This window comes from Haemaphysalis longicornis, unplaced genomic scaffold (assembly GCF_048455015.1).
Source record: "Haemaphysalis longicornis isolate Haplotype H1 unplaced genomic scaffold, Haemaphysalis longicornis Haplotype H1 scaffold_2, whole genome shotgun sequence".
In the NCBI taxonomy this organism is placed as follows: Eukaryota; Metazoa; Arthropoda; class Arachnida; order Ixodida; family Ixodidae; genus Haemaphysalis; species Haemaphysalis longicornis.
The window spans coordinates 24,011,930-24,031,223 of NW_027526295.1; the positions used below are offsets into that span (position 1 = coordinate 24,011,930).

Sequence of the window (19,294 nt, forward strand, 5' to 3'; positions counted from 1 at the left end):
GCGCAGGCACGCTCTTGTCAGCTTCTTCTTCCTTAGCACGCCAGTGAACTTCCAGAGTGCCTGCAAAAAGACACTTTGATGTAATGAATTTATAACGCTTGAAAGACTATTTCGCAGGAGCTACGAAGATATGACAGCTGGAGAAAGCACGCAAATCAACTGTGGCAGCACGGCGTGAACACCACTTCGAAATTTTTCAAGCAAAATTGACAGCATACACTGCGAGGGGCGTCAAAATAGAAGAAAAAAAACATTCGCCAACACCTACACAAGCTGACACACAAAAATGACAAATTCACAGGACAAAACTTTTCCACCTCTACCGGTTCACCAACCTGCGTGTATTTACAACGTCCTATTTCTCCCACTATGGCCTCACTTTATACTGTAGAATAGCACCGGCAAAAATCTAGACCTCAACACTGGTGACCCCGCGGCGATCTCAAATATAAATCATTTAGAACGTTCAAAGTGCCTACAAATTGCAGTATCAGTGCGAAAGAAACCATTTCTAACCAGAAACGTCATTTACGGGCGCAGACACCGTGCAGTCCTCGTCTCCTTCTTCCTCATCGGTTTCTGGTGATGGGTCCGGAGGAATTATGACGACATCAACGTCGTCTTCAGCATTCTGTGCGATATCTGCTGCAGCCTCGAGGGCTTCGCTGAGTCGGCAGAACGGTTTTGTGCCGAAGAAAACGTCCGGTTCCATCGTACTGGGTGCCTGCAATAGCGAGCGCCCTTGTGCATACACAAAAGCCCAGCATACTATATATAGTACAGCAACATTTACATTTGCATACCACAAAAAGTATGAAAGCAATGTAACAGTCATAGAACTCGGCGTTTACTTCTACCTTTCTTGCGGGTTGATACAAAAAACTGTCGCAAATAATTGCATACTTCAGCCAGGAGAACAAAATTTCGAACCGCTCACCTCAGTGCTTGGCGGGACTGGAGTTTGTCTATATTTGACCGTAGACGTGTGCGCCCCTGAGCAGTGCGAACGCTGATACTTGATTTGGGGGTGTAAGTTATCCCCCTGGTGGTAAAATAAAGAACTACTGAAATCGGAATATTTATTTTGGAGTTTTTAAAAAATAATTTTGTAGCTGTACTTTTAAAAGTACGCCGGTCCCTAATGGGTTAAGGGCAGGAGGTGTCGCAGTTTATCACAACACTCGTGTCAAGAGCACCCACAATGCTAGGGCTTAGTCATCCTTGGCACCCTCATTCGCAGTACCACTGGGATTGTCACTGTAACTACCACTGCTGATGCCAAATGAGGCTTGTCGGAAGCATTTGGCTGCTGTGCTTGCTGGAACAGCCATCCAAGCACCCTGCAGCATGTCAATTGCCATATACATAAAGTGCGTGCTGCACTGACAAACTACTTCTTCAAACAAAGTGGTTAGGGTCTTTGGGGTAGTTATGTTGACGCTGCCTTTCAAGACACACAGCAGCTAGTTTGCATGTGTTTGTTTGTGTAGTTTGCATAGTTTGTGTGTATTGCATTTTATGTGTTTGTTATTTATCTTCAAATGTTACATGTTTTTTAAAAAGCCTGTTTGTAGTATATTGCATTTTACTCCTTTGTTATTTCTATCTTCAGTTACATGTTTTTCAAAAAGCCTCGTGTTGTAGTTTCTGCACCACCTTTGTTTTCATGGTCTTTGTGGCAACCTCCTTTCTTGATTGAGTAGGGGTTTTAAATGTGGCAACGCTACACAGGCGATGAGTTGCGCTGTAGTGGAGGGCTCTGGATTAATTTCGACCACCTAGGGATCTTTAATGTGCGCCGAAATCTTGGAACACCTGGGGGGTGTGACGCTCCCCGAAAGGGAGATGGCGTCACGCTACCACCTAGGTGGGTCCACGCAGAGTTGAGGGGAAATGAGACAACGCAGGCTCAAATATACCATTTAATTAACAATAATTAGTGCTGGTCCGGTGCGCTCACCCGTTGAGAGGCTGGGACTTGGTAGAGGTGGGTCAGGTGGGCGGCTGGCGCCGGGTCGTGGAGCCGGGAACTCTTTGACATGCGGCGTTGCGGTGTGCACGTGCTCGGCTGGGCCGTTGGGGGGGGGGGGGGGGGGTGGCGGAGCTCTCGTGCCGGTCAGCGCAGGTGGTCCGTACTCCGCTGGACCGTGGACGCAGTGCCGAGATGAGGCCGTTGGCTGGCTGGTCAACGAAGTTAGGGAGATTCAAAAGCCGGAGGTCCCCTCGTTGCAATTTCGGCCCGGGTTGGGGAGGGAGCGCGCGATCGGATGACTCCTACGGGTGGCTTCCTCGTTCGGCCTAGCCAGATGGTGCCCAGTCGGGAGAGAGTCCGGGGGCCTCGTTCGCTCGCCTTCTTAAACCCCCCTTGGGTTGCGTACAGGGATGGCAAGGACGAGCTCGTTGGGGAATACTGGGGACCGGCCGGTCATCGCTCCGCGTGCGGGCGCGCCACCCTGCAAGCCTTCCGGGCGCTTCAACGTCAACATTTCCGAATACGCGGGGGGCGCATGTTCCGTGCGCGCGTGGTCTTTCCTCGTGGGAGCATGTTTTTGTGTGAGCATGTGTTGTCCGCGGCAGCCAGTGGCGACGTCCGACCGTCACAAGGGTGTTTTTCGCCTCCATTAGAAAAGCAGCCAAAAGCAGCCAGGAATCGAACCCATGTTTTTGGGCTCAGCTTCACAACACCTTAACCAGTGAGCCGCCACAGCGGGTCCTTTTTCTTCACGCTTGTTAACTCTTTCGCTACCGCGCCTATCAAAATCGATCAATTTGATCGATACTTTTGGGAGCGCCCTTTCATAGCGTTATAGGCGTTTCTCGAACAAGTAAAGCTGTTCGGAGTTACATCAGAAAATGGCCTTTCAAAATCAGCTTTGTTTTCGTTTTTGCTACGGAAACAGGATTTTTGACACGCTTTTGAATCACCTGGGTGTGGAAAAGGGGCGCGGTCATCCCGCGTCACTGCTACCAACGAAAAATGCGTGCAACTCGTAATTACTGTGCACCAGCGCTTGTTTTTTGCTATCAGGGCGTGAATAGCGAACTAGCAAACGATTTTCAATCGTCAGGTTCGCGCTCTGACAGTACTAATCCCAGAAATCGGCTGAAAATGTCAAGCAGTGCCTGGTTGCAAAGCTACTTTATGATTTTAGGCAGTTTTATTGCCTTTGCGCACATTGTTCTAAGTACTGTGGTAGTTCTACTTACCCCAGGACCTTTCGCAAACAGTTTACAACAGTTTCGGTTTCGTTTCTGCATCGTGAAATTCATATTCAGCACTACTACGCAGTTACCCAACTTCAAAACTACCTGCCATGGCGCCTGGAGCGTCCGCGACTGATCCTAGAACAAAGCACAGCGCTCCTGATTTCTCCCACCCTAACCCGATTTCTGCGATAAGAACTTCAGATGCAAGTCAAAAGATCACACCCAGTCGCCAGATATCTGTTCCGCCGAGGACAGCGCTTCAAACTGGCCTTACACTGCCAGCTGTTCGACTTCCAGTTTCGTTTCCATGTGAGGGTATATCCGGGTGTCTAATGTTGCTTCTTAGTTGAACTGTCTATTCGGACGGAGTCTCCGATAAGTTTTTGTACTGTTTCATTTGAAAAATGTTAGGTGGCGCTGCAATGGAGGAGGCTCGTTGTGCTGATCTTTTTCATCGCGCAACTGCTACTCGACCAAAGATCGCAGGGCACGATTCTAGCTCATTGTACCTCATTTTTGCGAGCAAGGTTACAATTGCGAGTAAGAAGATGATAATAAAGCTCAGCTTTATGTTTTGAGAGATTACTGACCGTGAATGACAACAAGCATCAGCCACGGCGTTCCGTTTTCAACTTCATGCATGTTTTTTCCGCATCGCGTGCTAGCCCCAAATATTGTGCTCGCTGTAAATGAGAAGTCAGCCATTGACATGATGTTTTTACGTTATGTGGGGGCAAATTGGTGCCTCTCAGCAGGGTTCGTACAGGTTTCGAAGAGAAAAATTCAAGGGTTTTCAAGGACTTTCAAGCCCCTGTGGGAGGATTTTTCAAGGCCCTCTGCGCGAGGTTATTTTGATTTTTTTACATCAAAGATCTGCAGACAAGGCTTTCAAAAGGCCCGACATATTTATTGCACAAAGAAAAAAATCTCACAATGCAAATTTGCTTGCACTGAACAGAAAAAATAAGAATAGGTTTATCATATATCACAATGCAGATTTGTTCATGTCACACACAATAGAAAATTGTTCTATTGCCCCAAATAGCATTAACTGCACAAAGCAAAAAAAAATTAAGCAGCTCCTCCTAGCCACCCTCTTCAGGGGAGCTCCAGTCGCTTTTGCTGAATTTGGACCTTGATCGAGTGAAGCTCAGCTGTCTTGTCCTTTGCCGTCTTCCTGAGGCTATTTGACTTGACAATGTGTGTCACATCATTTTCTGCTTCTGCTTTTTCCGCATAGGCATCTGCAGAAGCCATGAGGTCATCAATTGTGGCTTCCAGCTTTTGTTTCTTTCTTTTCATTGCGTCAAGCTCTTCCTCTATGCAGTGCTTTTTCCTCTGCTTTGAAGCATCAAGGTCCTGCTTTTTCTGGGCTTCCAGGTATGCTCCGTACCTCTGCCTAGCTGCCGACACAGCAATCCTCAGTTCCTTAGTGATTGGAATTTGTAGGACACCACCTGCCTTCTCAACCGCATCACACACAACCCGTTGCGACACGTATGAAAGCTCCTTCAAGTTCTCTACGCACACCTGCCGGTTCACACTGAATCCACGTTCAACTGTTGCTTGGCCGTGACTGAGGACAAGCAGAAGTTTCACAATGCTCCACAACTCCGAGTAGGTTGAATTGAACTTCAAGAGGTCAGGATAGAATTCATCCAGCCTATCAGTGCCCTTGTCAAATTGTCTAAGTTTATGTTTTTGCTCATGCAGGAGCTCCGTGTACTCAGCCAACACTGTGTCTCGAACGTGGTCAGCCATTCTACCCACAGTGATGAGGGTATCCAACACTTTTCTGAAAAGAGGAAGGCATTCGTCTGGCTTTGTACACATCTGTCTTGGGTCCAGTGAAGAAAGGCCCCTAACAAATGCAAACTTCAGGGGGCTTCTCTCTAGAACCTTCTTTGTGGCATAGATCAAGAACTGTTTACATTCCATCCGGAACTGAAACACATCCTTTGCGCTTGCATGAGAATTCTTGATGATTTGCTCTGCCTTGTAGCCTATATCCACCTTTTCTAGTGGAATATGGTTCTCAGCATTCTCAAGGTCGACCTTCAGCAGGCCCACGATTCCTTTGGCAGACAGGACTGAACATTTCAGAAACTTTGTGAACAGCTTCCTTAGAACAGTCTCTAAATCCCTTGCGAGGAAAAAGGCCATTGCTTTGTCTGTCTGGTACTCTACAAAAAAGGCTTCAGTGCATTTGCCACACACAATGCAAAATTCAACTTTGCTGGGAGCAAAGCATCACAGCTGAACTCCAACAAGTTGTTAAACGAGGCACATTTAGGCTGGTTGACAGCTTTTTTTCTAGCAGCCTCAATGTACTTGTTGATGTCAGACCACACCAACAACGCTCGCTCAATTACAGGGACATTCTCTAACCACCGGTGGGCGACAAACTTGAGAGGAAAAGTGTGCTGGCCGGTGACTGCAGAAAAGTCCTCTCTCCGTGCTGGGGCATCTTCAAAAAGTGCATTCAGACTAGACAACAGGCAATCAAGTCCCCATTTAGTTGCTGAAACTCCTGCCCTGTAAGCGTTGTGCACTGTGTGAAGCCCGCAAGTGCCTAAGTCCACACATTGAACCTGGTAATTTTGTTGCAAGTGCACTTGGATGTGCGTAAAGAACTTCAGATTAACATTTGGACCATCCATAGATATCTGAAGAACTTTTGCAAGGGGCAATGGCTCAAGGGCACTCAGCAACTTCTCCTGGATGTCATCAGCTGTAGAATGCCCCAGAAAAACGGAGGTATAATACCTCGTCGTCACTTTCTGAGCGGAGTCCCAACACCTCACGTGCACATCCATTTGCTTGCTTTGGAGACAGTCATTTGCCGACTCATCGAAAAGTACCACAAAAACTTCACACTGTTCTATCTCTCGCTGCAAAGCTGAGAGAAAGAAAGGCCTCAGACCATGACATGTCACATAGGCGCATTTCTTTTCACCACACGAAAACGCCTTTGCCACTTCACTGTCCGGGAGCATGCGCTGAAATAACTCCCCTGCTTGCGATGACATCCGGTACGACATGTGGGATGTGACGACTTTCAGAGTCCAAATAATTTCAGCGTCAGTAACAAGCTCGTGCGTTTTGCAAGCGTCGTTTAGGCTTGGTGACGGCAACGGAGCCGTGGTAGCGGACTGCCCTGTCTCTCTCGCGACAGCAGTGAGATGGCTGTCCAACACGCGACCTTGTGTTATATTCACTGCAGCAATATGCTTGGCACTTTTCATGTGGCTTTTCAAAGCCGATTCACCCATGGCAGTCACATCAAAGGTTTTGCAGCAAAGCTTGCACTTAGCCCGATGCGGACTTGTTGTGTCCGGTGCAATCCACTGCTTGTAATCGTCATGGTGGAGCCACGTAGTCTGAAACTTGCTTTTCCCGGGCATTGTCTCACATATCAACACATCACTTTCACTGAACCGAAGAAGCCACGTTCAAAAAGCGCTGAAATCACGATTAGACGAATACTAGCGCACGGACGCGGCCGTATGACTCAGCGAGTGATGGCGAGGTAGCGATGCGATAGCGATGGGGATGGAAACGGCTCGTTGTCTTCAGTGTTGCCAGCTGCCTAACAGAATCGGCTACAGAGGTATAAAAACCGGTGTTTTCTTGACTGCGGTTCAGAATGATTAAACAAGAACAAAAGTTCAGCAACAAAGTCCGTTTTCTTGATGACAATTACTAAATTAAATCTAGAATTCAAGAAATTCAAGACTTTTCAAGGACTTGTAAAAAATTCAAGGTTTTCAAGGGCCTTGAAAACAGACTTCTGGAATTCAAGGGTATTCAAGGTTTTCAAGGACCTGTGCGCACCCTGCTCTGATAATGACAAACCGCCAGGTTTATTCCAGGAAACCACCCGAAATTGCACATTTTGAATTGGAGGTTGGGCTTCACCGCATGACCCGAGCACCGTGCATGCTAATATTTTTTTTATATCTGACAAACTGTTCAGCCCAAGTCGACATTTTTTCTAGAGCGTGTTTTTGAAATGTTTCCCTACAAAATGATTATATTCTAATTTTTTTCTACTACCGGTGGTTTGATAAACACAACTCCTTTTTTATCATTTTTCTCGACAACTTGACATAAATTTTGATGTTGATATTTTTTTTACAACTATGATATATAAAAACCTTTAAAAAACTGGTGTTATTGGAAACGCCGTTTAATAATCTGCATTTTGTGTTCCTGCACTTATAGGCTAACCAATTTTTTAGCGGGAAAAAAATGTTTTCTTGGACCCCTAAAATTAGTCAATTTTCCGGCGGTAGCGAAAGAGTTAAGTAGATAATAATTCAAAATATGACGGACATCATTTAGCATAAACTTGTCCAACCACGACAGTACCATAGCACAAGATTGGAGCCCACATCAGAAGACCACAAGTTGCCTAAGTCGCAACAGCCCACTACAACATGACTCTCAGAACACAAGAAGCTTTGGCAAATGAAACCGTAATAACACCGTTAGGCGGGCTAGTTGGTACTCAGAATTCATGCTGAATTTTTGCGCAGCGTAAGACTAGGACAGATAGAACAAGGGACACGAAGACCTGCGCTGGTCTTCGTGTCCCTTGTTCTATCTGTCCTAGTCTTACGCTGCGCAAAAATTCAGCATGAACAAATGAAACCACTAATTTGTACTTCTGGAAACGCGAAATGCAGCACGAAATCCTGCACGAAACAACTGGTTCTTATTTCAGAGTTGTGAAATAAAAAACATACATAATATAAAAACGGAGGTGTGAAGACAATGATTCATACCACACGGCCACATAATTTCTCGGTATTGCAACCATGGCAGAAACGAAAACTCTAAAAATAGATGGCGCGTATCACAAAGCGCCAAGGCAAAAAGTAAATTTCAAAATACATAATTTGTACCACAAAGCCACGTTAGCATGAAGGCTGCAGCCAAGCGGGGTAAAGAGAGAGAGGAAATACGTTGTTCATATCACAGTGCTACATAAGCTCTTGGTATTGCACGTGCGACAAAAAAGATTCCAAATGCACAGCTTGTACCATGAGTAGGTTTAGCTCAGTATGCCAAATGCAGGATAAAAACAAAACAGTAGCGCACACATTCAAAATCACTCATCCATACAAATTTTTTTGGTTAAACAGCACGATGCAGCCACAAATAAAGTCTCGAAAAACTCACTTTTGTGCCGCATTAAAGGAAATTCTTGATTATGACTAGCCAGGAAGCTGGTGTGTACTGTTTTCCTCAAGAGTTGTGGGGCTGATTGAAAAAACCTTTAAGGACATCAATTAGCTCTTGTTCCCTTGTGGCTGATTCTTTTTGGAATTTTAAATGCTGACGTGGCAGCTGCAGCTCTTCCTTACGGAGGGCCCTCTGTCCTGGCAGAATGTCGTCCAGCAAGCTGTTCCGTTTGGGGGTCCCTCAGCAGCCAGCCTGTTGGGGGGGGGGGGACCTGCATCACCAGCCTGCTGGTGATGCAGCTGACTGGCTCGTGCTGGCTCGTCACTTGTGAGCGCGCCAGACCTTGTTCGCTGGTGCTGCTTATGGGCACTGGCGCCGGCACACATGGTGCACTTGATGTCTCCAGCTCTCTCTCTGCAGGCTCAGCCGGGTCGTCGTCCAAGACCCAATCTTGAAAATCTGCCTCTAGGCTCGGGGGATCCGCGTTCCATACGGTTGACGAGCTGCGTAAAGCCACATAACGAATTGTTAATCGCAACTAAAGCATTCATCGATTAATGGGAAGGTTAATTGATGAACTGCTCATCTCTAGTTATGACTACACTTCAGTGGTCCTACCCCTCATACACACATTAAATGAACAGTTATGCAATCACAATTACCAGTAATCAGGCACTTGCTGTACAGTTTTTTTGGCTGTGGAAGTGATGCCGGCATAACATTTGCTCTTTACCTCATCGACAGTCACGTTGCTTTGCACAACCCGGGTAGGGTCGTTCGCTGGTAACTTGCCCAATAGTTGGGCCACTGCCCAGTAGTTCACACAAAAACAGCGCTCAAGACGGGACAGAAGGAAGAAGGCTACACACACAGCGCTGACTACCAACAAAGTGTTTATTTGCCGCTCAGCAATATAAACGAAAAGGTTACAGCAAGATAAGTGCGGAAAGAATCCAGAAACAAGAAAGATTACAAAAACTTTAAAAGTATAGACAAGAAAGAGCATCTTTGCGCAGTCATATCACTAGTTCGATCATTTCGCTTCGCCTTCAATAAACGCTATCTCTTTTGCAGACAAAGCAACAGAAGGGGTGCTTACGCAATCATCGCCTCCCTTATAAATCGTGTATGCTTCCAGCAGCTCACGCGTGCGCTGATCTCTGTAGTGCTTAATCACTTTACACTGATCAAATATAGGAGTGCACTTGCAGGACGACACGTGCGAGTGGAGCCAGCCACCGGATTTGGCTTTGACATTGGACGCGTGCTCCATAAGCCGTACGTTCAGGCACCGTCCAGTTTGGCCTACATACTGGCGGTCACAGTCCAGAGGAAAAGAGTAAACCACGCCGGCCCTGCACTTGGTGAAGGGTCGCACGTGATTTATGTCACAATCTCTACGGGAAGGCGAACCATCATTAACTCGCGCACACATCTTGCTGAGTTTGTTGGGGGCCGAGAAAACCAGGCGCACACCTGCTCTTCCCACAACCTTCTTCAGCCTGTGGCTAACACCATGAATGTAAGGCATCACAGCAGTCTTGTCACTGTCCCTTGCAAGTTCCTGTATACACGAAGGAGTGCGCAGTTCCCGCCAAATCTTGTTGCCCACGCTCTGGAGGACGGAATCAGGGAACCCAAGCTGAGTGCAACCGGTTTACCTGCGCCTGAAAGCTGTCAATAATGCAATGAGGGCACGACCGGTGCAAGGCATTTTTCAAAGCTGCCGTGGCGACACTGCGTTTCACTAACTTTGAGTGAGCAGACGTGAAAGGCAGCAATGCCTTCTTTGATCTTGGTGCGTAGCTCCAGCATAAGTGTGCTTCCTCTATATGCAGCCTCATGTCCAGGAATTGGAGCTCCTGATTCTTTGGCGTTTTATTCGTCAGCTCAAACCCCATCAAATGGGTAGAGAAGGTTCCCAGCACATCGTGTACAAGTTTGCAAGTATCATCACCCACAGCTTTGGCCATGTAATGTGGCCATGTAATACCAGGACCAGTGTGGCCATGTAATAGCAGGAGACCCTGTTGTCCTATTTTTGTCTATTTTGTTGTAAACACAAAAACCCACTGGTGAGAATTGGTATGGCTAGGCAACAAAAAAGAAGTAATGATGGAACCGCGTGCCAGTCGCCATTCTCGACCGGTGTTCTAGTCTGCTTCACTGTTAGGTGTGGGCACACAAGTCTGATTATAGTGAAGGTAGGCTTAGTCAGCATGCAAGAAGCATGCTTGTGTGCATATCCAGCACCTACTTCCGTCAGAAGAGTACATTGCGTGGCGCTATGACCAGCATTTTATCAAGGAACAGTCGTCATACAACACCAGCAATATTTACCTTCAGAGCATGTCACTACACTGTTTAAGAAACAAAAGAATGTCTCGTGCACTTGCTGTAGGCAGCCTCAAATACTATCAAGCCCAAATGTGTCAACAATTGTGCAGTACATGCACAACAGAGGTGTTTGTTCGGTCGTTTCAAATACGGCGTGAAATATGGATGGTGCCTTTGGTTCGGGATTTCTTAAGAAACGCTAGGCAAAACCTATCGCTTATCCTGGTCAGGAAGCGCGGATTCTACCGCAATTTAAAGCAACGCTGACGCGATTCGTCGTGTCATTTCAAGTGGGGCTCTATACTGAAGACTCGTGGCCAGGTTCAAGGAACCCGGAACAATTGTCATAACCCATTTATCATGACGCTAACTTCAAAACAACGTCCACAGTATCGCATAACTTTAAAATGCTTATAAAGAGAACTTACTGGTACTTGTTGCTGAGGTTTTCAAGCTTGGAGTGCACGTGCACTCTCGTTTTCATTATGCCGAAACCTGCGAGGGCAGCGTTTCTTGGCGTACACTTTTCCATTGTGTTTTTGGCCGCGTAAGTCCCTGATTCGCTCTTTCCAAATTTGAATTAACACGGACTTTTTAGCATTTGTCCAATTCTCCCAGCCCGCTGCTTTTTCTGCCCGTTGCGACATTGCGGGTTTCATACAGAACTGAACAAAAAACACGCGGACACAGTCGAGCCACAGATTGCCAACACGGCTGAAGAAATAGGCTTGCTTTGGCTACTTTTCCACGCCAACACGGTGGTGCTGAGAGTTTCATTGCTTTCACTTGGTGATCATGCGTTTGAGAGTAAGCAGATTTAAGGCGTTCATGAAGGCCAATGAGTTGTGCGGAACTCCTTAAAAAAATTACGTTAGCGCGAATGGCATTACATTTTTTAGTGTAGCAGCGAAGTAATGGCAGTAACACTTCAGGCATTAAGCACTTAATGTCATTTTTCATGTACGTGTGGCATGGGTATTACTCCACAGCCTTCAGCATGGCCGCCTTTTGCTTGTTTGACATTGTTGCCATTGTCGTCATCGGTCATTTTTTTCTGGCGGTGGGAGCTCGCGCGACTAAACCAGTAGAAATGCGCATATCCTCAAAACGCGTGCAGGCTGGTGCAGGCAAAACAACAGCGACCTAGCTGTAGTCAGTGCAGCCCTATGCGCGCAGGGAAAGACCAGGCAGGTCCATGAGCTCCACAGGAAGGGGGAGGTCGGGAGACGTGCATGCCTGCAGAGGCACCAGTGGTCTAAGCCTGGGTGTTCTCCCTCTCTTAGAATCAGTACCAGCGAATCCTGCTCATCGCATGCCATTGGGGACACGCCTCGTTTCTCGGAAATGAGTAGTTCCTTTTTGAGCTGAGCCTGCTGCTTTAACTGCTCAACAATGACCCGGTCTTCATGTGTGAGCGTCAAACTAGGCATCTTAAACTGATACCTTCCCAATACTTTAGTGCGCCCAGACATGGGGTTGAAGCCCATGTGCCAGCTATCATTACTCTCTGAACTGATGGCCGAATGCTTACTTTTCAGTTCTACCATTTGTAAATGAATCTTGTGCGATTCACGCTCCAGTGATTGCATCCTAAGATGGAGTTCCATTTGCTTCTGATTCCTATTGGGGAGGAGATTTTGGAGTGGCGCCCCTAGCGGCGCCAACGAGAAACTGAATAGAGGGGAAACAAAGGAGACAACACAGGCTTTTTCACATGGTCGAAGACGTACCTCATATTTCTGGAGAACGATATTTAGCCATTTATCCAATTCTAGGGAGCACTTTTGAGTATATGTTGATCTCAAAGAATTACTCCAACTGTACACATTTCTCGAGAAGATTTTGCTCGCTGTTTTACAGCGTTTTGTCCGAACTAAAGCCCCACTTACCTAACATTCAGCCGTCCCTCTACGAGAGCTGCCGCACTCAGTCATTCTTACCGTGGCTATGAGAATCCGTACAACTGCTGCTCGAGAAAAGTTACTAAAAAAGAAACAGAGGAGCGAAGTCTCCAACGTTGTTTAGTTCTCGGCGTTTGAATGAAGTTCCAGTTTGGTAAAGGCCGATCCACACGGCAGACCAAAACGATTATTTGGACCGCGGTCCGCGCATCACGTGACAGGACGTCACCAGTTCGCGCGGACCGCCGTTGGACCGCGCAGGACATCGGTCTTCGCGGTCCAAATATTCGCCGAGGCTTTTTGGTTCGCGGTCCCGACGGCGGACCGCGACATCAATCAGCGTGGCCTGACAGCTCCCGTGCCGCGTGGGCGGAGCCGGGGCCAGTTGCGCCAATAGAGAACGTCGCGGGCAGCGCAGTTGATTCGAAGCGCGTAAACCGAAGGAATTGGTCTGGACAACGAATGTTGTCTGGCAACACAGTGTTTTTAGCCAAATCCAATCCAATTTTTCAGCTCAAAAAAAGCCAGTCGTTCTGTCGTCTGCTTTTCCGCCCCTCGGCCGCCACTGCAGCGCAGTTCCGAGAAACTGCGGCGGGCGCACATGTCCCTGTTTTTATGACCGTACGCACAGCGGGCGGTCGAAATACCCCCCCTCCCCTTTGTCGGACTTGGCTCCCGACCCAATGTCTCAGGCACCCTAGGTCTGTGGTCTCCGAAAATAAAATAAATAATGCTTTCTCTTTTTCGAGGGGTTCGGGACGCGACCCAAGGACAGTAGCAGACGGTCGCGAGAGTTCCGCACGCCACAACTTGGTTCTGCAGTCCCAGCTCTTTTTGACACATCCACTTTTTAACCCAGCACGACCTTTTCGGCGCAGGGTAGCCTTCTTCATCAACGTACAAAGCTAACGCCATAGCGGCCAAACGACGCTTGCGCTCCGTTTCCATTTCGACTGCTCCAAAATGTGCGCGGAACTGCGAAAACAAGTGCAAAATATACATAAAACATGCGCGGCGCGGGCGCGAGCCGTTCGTATGGGTTCGCAGTTCGTCTGGTTGGGAGCACTGTGGTGGAGAGTGTTGCTGGTTGGACCGCTCTGTCGTCTGCTACGGCGGTCCGCCGTGTGGATGCTCTCGGCGCTGCATCGGACCGCGGCGGGCCGTGACGTGGCATCACGTGACCAATCGGACGGCGGACTCGGTCCGTCGTGTGAATCGGCCTTAAGAAACTGCATTTGCGTCAGTGTATTGGTCCCCCAACAGGTTCTGTCTCCCCCACTGAACATAGTCCCACCCAGCAGACGCTGAAGGCGGCAGAGTTGTAATACCTGCCGTTGTCGGATGGAGGGGGGGTCGCACAGGAGTGCTCGCCCAGAGCAGTCAACAAACTCATCCAACCATCGTCATCCAACTACAGTTAAACCTCGTTATAACGAAATTGAAGGGGCGCCGCCATTTGCTCGTTATAGCCAATATTTCGTTATAGCCGTAGCCGACATTTACTGCAAATATTTTGTAGAGACCTACAACAAAAAGTGGGCGAAATAGCATCTTGCTGCACGGCGATAGTCAGTAAAATAAACACATTCCGGAGGTAAAAAGGAAAAGTCACGAACCTACTTTATTGCAGTTCAAAACTCGTATTTCAAACAGACTTGGCTACGAAGAAGTCCGTAATTGGACATTGATGCACCTTCCTGATGCGAGCGACGACTCCCTCAGCTGCGGCCGCTACGTTCACCTTCGCCGCCCTCGTGCGCGCCGAAGTAGCGGCGCAGCACTTCCACCACATCTAGTGCCTCCGACGCCGTCCTTAGCGCTTCTTTTCAAGCCATATGCAACAGCGCTGACGATGGACTCTCGGTTGCTCAGGATGGTGGACAGCGTACTCGTCCACACGTCCGTCTCTTGCCACCTTACCACGGAGTGCACCTTACCTTCCTTCGCACCCGATGCGACGGCTTTTATCATAGCCGTCTTCTGTTCAAGCGTGATAGTCTTTCGCTTTCGCTTCCCGCCTGTCGCACTCGCGTTGTTGGAATCACACCGGCAGTACGATAAAAGACAAGGCTGAAGACTGCCAAAACCCACGCACACACAACTACGGCATACTACGCAGTGAATTCGGCGATATGAACAGGGAAGGAGAGGGAAGAGGGGGGGAGGAAGGCGACGCAACCGCGCGCGCCTTGTGCATTGGGGTTCTTCTCGGGCTCACCGCGGATAGTCCGTGGATTCCCCGAAGCCATAGGGATAAGTGGGAAAATCGAACGTCGGACTACTTCTCGGGGAGCCCGCGGTGAGTCCTAAATCGAAGGGTCCTATTGGCGGTGAGCGCAACCACGGGCGGCGCTGCGAAGCGCGCCTCCGTGACGTCGGCTTAGGGATTCTCGCATTTGTCGGCTTCTTCACTCGGGCTCACTCTCCCTGCTGTTTCTTTGCGCTGGGTTGACGTCTGATGCTTGTCCACACCACATTCTGCGTGTTCGTAACTTTTTATCATAAGAATAGACTTAAAATCGCCTACACTAGCTCAAGGCGTGATTTAACGTATAGTTTTCGATACCGCTACGGAAGAAATATTGCCGGCGTCGCCCCATTATTTGCGGAGCCGGTCTTGTGCGCAGCGCGAAGAGTCGGTGCTAGGCGTCGGCTTCTGTTGTAAGCAATATTTCGAACAAAGGGAACAGCCAGCTGCTAGTAGCCTACAACAGCGAAAATTCAAGACCAAAACAAATTCCAGGCCTTCGCGGCTGTCGGCTTTGGCAGAAGGCATTACGATTCCCGGTAATCGTATGCAAGGTAAATCAGTTTTTGCAACCTTGACGAACGCTCGAAAGTATTGTATCGCATCACTTTACGTTGTCATGGCATGAAAGTGTGCCGACATGCACTATGGGCCACAAAAACTGTAGGCTGAGTTCCAAATAACCCAGTGTGTGTATAGGCGCGTGCTGGTTTTATACAGGCTTCTAACCAGTATGGAGGTTTATTGAGCAAAATGAGCCACGTCTACGGTAAAAATACAGTAACACTAAGTTTGTTCAGAGCTGGAGGGATATTTCGTTACAAATCCCACAGCCATATTTTCTCAATATTCAGATATGTGTTACAGGAAATCTGCACTCAAGAGGAGGAGGAGGAGAAAACTTTATTTAACCGTAAAATCGAGATGATTCGTGGGCCGGGTCCTCAGTCCAGGACAAGATAGTAAGATTAATTTTCTTCTTTACGCCTGGAAATAAAAGTTGGAAAACAATAAAGAGCTGCTTGGAAATATTTATCGGTTTCGTTTCTTGTTATATATGCACGCGTACTATTTATTGCGTCCGTTAGCGACTATATCAAGCCTTCAACACCGCAATCATGTCGTAACTGCTCAGGTTGAGAGTCAGTTCGTTATGATAACGATGGTTACGATAGAAATTCGGATCACAAAAGCCGCCTTCGAGTACTCTGAACAACGTTGTCTGAGGCGCGATCGCGGTGGCGTAGTACAAACCTTCTCTTTGTATTTGGATGTGAATAAACAACTCACGCTGCAAATACACATTTTCTTGCATGCAGCCATAAGAAAGGCCAATTTGTGAAGAAGGGAATGTATGCCATACAGCCTGAAGAAAATATCCACACGATCTTTGTGAGCCTCCCAAACAACCCCAAACCTACTAATAAGACGTTCCTGAAGGTGCAGAAAAATTAATGCGTTGGGCACACACAAAAAAACCTTCATCTGATACAAGTCAATGAAAGAAATAGAAGACAGCCGCTTTATTTGCCGCTGCACGATGTGCGAATAGCGCACGAATGCGAATAGTGCGAATAGCGGCGCACGATGTGCGCTGCTTGAGGCGTAGCATTACAGACTGTTGAGTCTCCATAAGAGCATCTCAAAAATACTGTAGGGAAGCGTACGCATTTTGAATACTTATCGAGGAGCTCTGAGCGTTGAACCTCGCAAATAAGCTAGAAAAGACGAGTTACACCCGATCTTCTGACCGATACTCTGAAGAAAGTTGTTGTCTCTCTTTTCGTGTATTGCAAACTTGTGGGGGATACAGCTTGAAATTATTCAGATGTGTCAGAAGCTGGCGAAAATTACTGAATTACTAGAAATACGCCTTTCAATGCACTAAAGCATCAAAGCGGGGATTTATAGCGCAGGCACTGCTGCCTCCTACAAGCGGAGCGTAGCAGACGACAGCGGCGCGAGCCCCTAAGCCGACGTCAGAGCCAGGGGGCGCCACTCAAACATCTCACCGCCAATTGTCTGCATGCCGTGCGCGGCGAGAGGAGGGTGGGGGCGCAGCGTCCGCATGGGGCGCCAGCCAGCTTCGCGCGCGTGGCGGGAGTTTTGAACTGCTAATACAGTTGCCGCGTCACGCACTGTCTCAAATCTGCGTTGCGCACTGTTGTAAAATTAGCTCAAAATTTGATTTCTCCACGAAATTCGTTCGTTATATTCTGTAACGGGGAAATTTTACCTCGTTAAAACGAGGTTTTAAATACATTGGTTTCTATGGTGACTTTCAAGGGGAATTGCGATTTGCTCGTTGTAGTCATTATTTTGTTATAGCCTGTCTCGTTATAACGAGGTTTAACTGTATATTGCTCAGGCAAAGGACCCCCGGGTGGTGTGGGGGTTTTTTGTTTAGAGCAACGGTCCTTTTTCCTGGACGTAGGATTGCCAGTGTCATTTTGCTAGGTTCTGCTACAAGTCAGCTTGCCGTCGTCCCTGCTCCGCGGAGCGCGGCGCAGCTCGAGAGCCATCGGCTTTGACCACTGGTCCATGTTTAGTCAGCTGGCAGACTTATGTATATACTGCCTTGTGAGCTTGACTCGGGACTCACTGGGTTCTCAATTGCGTCCCCGCTTTCCGAGGAGTAAGAGTCAGCAGACGTCTCCTCAGAGCTGCCGCTCCCCTCGTCCCCCGACGACTCGTTGCCATCCACAGCGGCTCGTTTTTCCTTGGGGGTGTCTCGCGAGCTTCGAGATAGCTCATCTGCTGAGCCGTTGTTCACACTCGTGCCTGCCGCGAGGGTGTGCGACTTCCTCTTATGGCGTGGCCTCTTCGACCGATTGTGTCATCTCAACCAGCTCCTCCTCGGCTTGATCCTCTGTCGCCGCAGCAGCAGCAGGTGCCGACTGTTCGGGAGGGCTGGCTGCCAACTGGTCTTCCCGCACTGCCCACAGGGTTTATGAACGCCCGCCGTCCCCCTCGGGCTGCATGCTCCCTGCGCCGCTAGCCTGGGTGGAGCTAGAGCTATCCTGTTGGACAGGAGCTACTGAAGTGCTGACCGCTCCCGCGGGAGGCGGTGGCTGCTGAGTCACCATCGCAAACGAGCGAAAGGTGCACTCTGAAACAGCGTGATCGCCAGCACACTTAATGCAGGGCGCCTCGCACTGTTCGTGACCGAACCGATCGCAGCGCTTGCACTTGGGCGTTGTGCACGCAGCTGCGTAGTGGCCGGGAAGGCCACAGCGAATGCAGAGGCGCACAACACCCTTGCACTCGCACTGCACTGTGAATCTACCAACAGCTACCAGGTTCGGAACTGCCTTGTTCATGTCCACGCGCATCCTACGCACACCTGACCAGACGCCCGGAAAACCCGATACACTTTCCTTGGAACAGCTGTGTACCTGCCCAAACGATCCGAGAGCGCGGCACAAAGCCTCGTCCGGCTGGTCATTCGGGTAGTGCAACATCCTGATCGCCTTTGCCTGTGACCCGCGATAGTCAAACCGAACATCCTGCTCACGAACGGTGATGGCAGGGTTGTTCAGGAAACGTTCGACTACACTCTTGCTTTTGAAAAAGATTTCAAACCTGCCCGCTCCACAATCCTGCACGCCCGAAAGCTCCTGCCTTGAGAACGTCTGAACAAGGATCTTCGTCAGCTCCACGTTTGTCACCCCTTTCGGGAGTCGAGCGTAGAAGGTGAGGGCCGAAGCCGCACGTCCTGAGCTGCCATGGCGAACGCGAAGACACAGAGATATCACTCCTACCTAAAACGCGCGCCTGGCGAGCAACAGAACCCTCACGACTCACCCGAAATGCTGTGGCATGATGTATCCGAGCTGGAAAGAAAAAGGGTGAACACACAACACTGCAAACACAGCACACAACGACCGCGGAGCCCGCCTCACATCCCGACACCCTTGCCGCGACCAGACATGAAAAGCTCCGCTAAGTTCGCTAATCACGCGTGGATGTAAGAGCCACCGAACTGACCGAACTGCTCTAACGGCTGCCAGCGCTTTCTTGGTGTGCTGTCGTTCAGGAGACGGGAACAAAACAGCAGTGACCTCCCGCATTTTTGTGTGTTTGTATTGATTCCGAATTCCGACCATCCAATAAGCGCAGAGTGCTGGGGAAAGAGAGGGGGGGTGGAGGCGGCGGCCAGCTTCCCCCTCTGTATCGTTCTCTGCCTCAACGTCAACTTGTCTTTCTTTGTAGGCATTTACTTGCAGACAGCCAGGGTCGCGTGATTATTTAGACCAATGAGTGTTGGTGTCGTAGCGACAGCTTGTTTGAGACGTACTGGTTTTCTCGACGTGCTAAGGCTGCGCGGGAAATGTGCGCTTATCACTTGTTGAGTTAGCTCGTCTGTGTCGGTGTGCAGTGTGTCCTTATACAGTTATAAAACTCTATGGTGTGT

At 48.7% G+C, this 19,294-nt stretch overlaps 1 pseudogene; it reads right to left on the reverse strand.

The window, feature by feature from the left end:
- Window positions 1-3,962: 3,962 nt before the first annotated feature.
- LOC144168798 (uncharacterized) lies at window positions 3,963-7,178 on the reverse strand (annotated as a pseudogene).
- Between the last annotated feature and the right edge of the window lie 12,116 nt (window positions 7,179-19,294).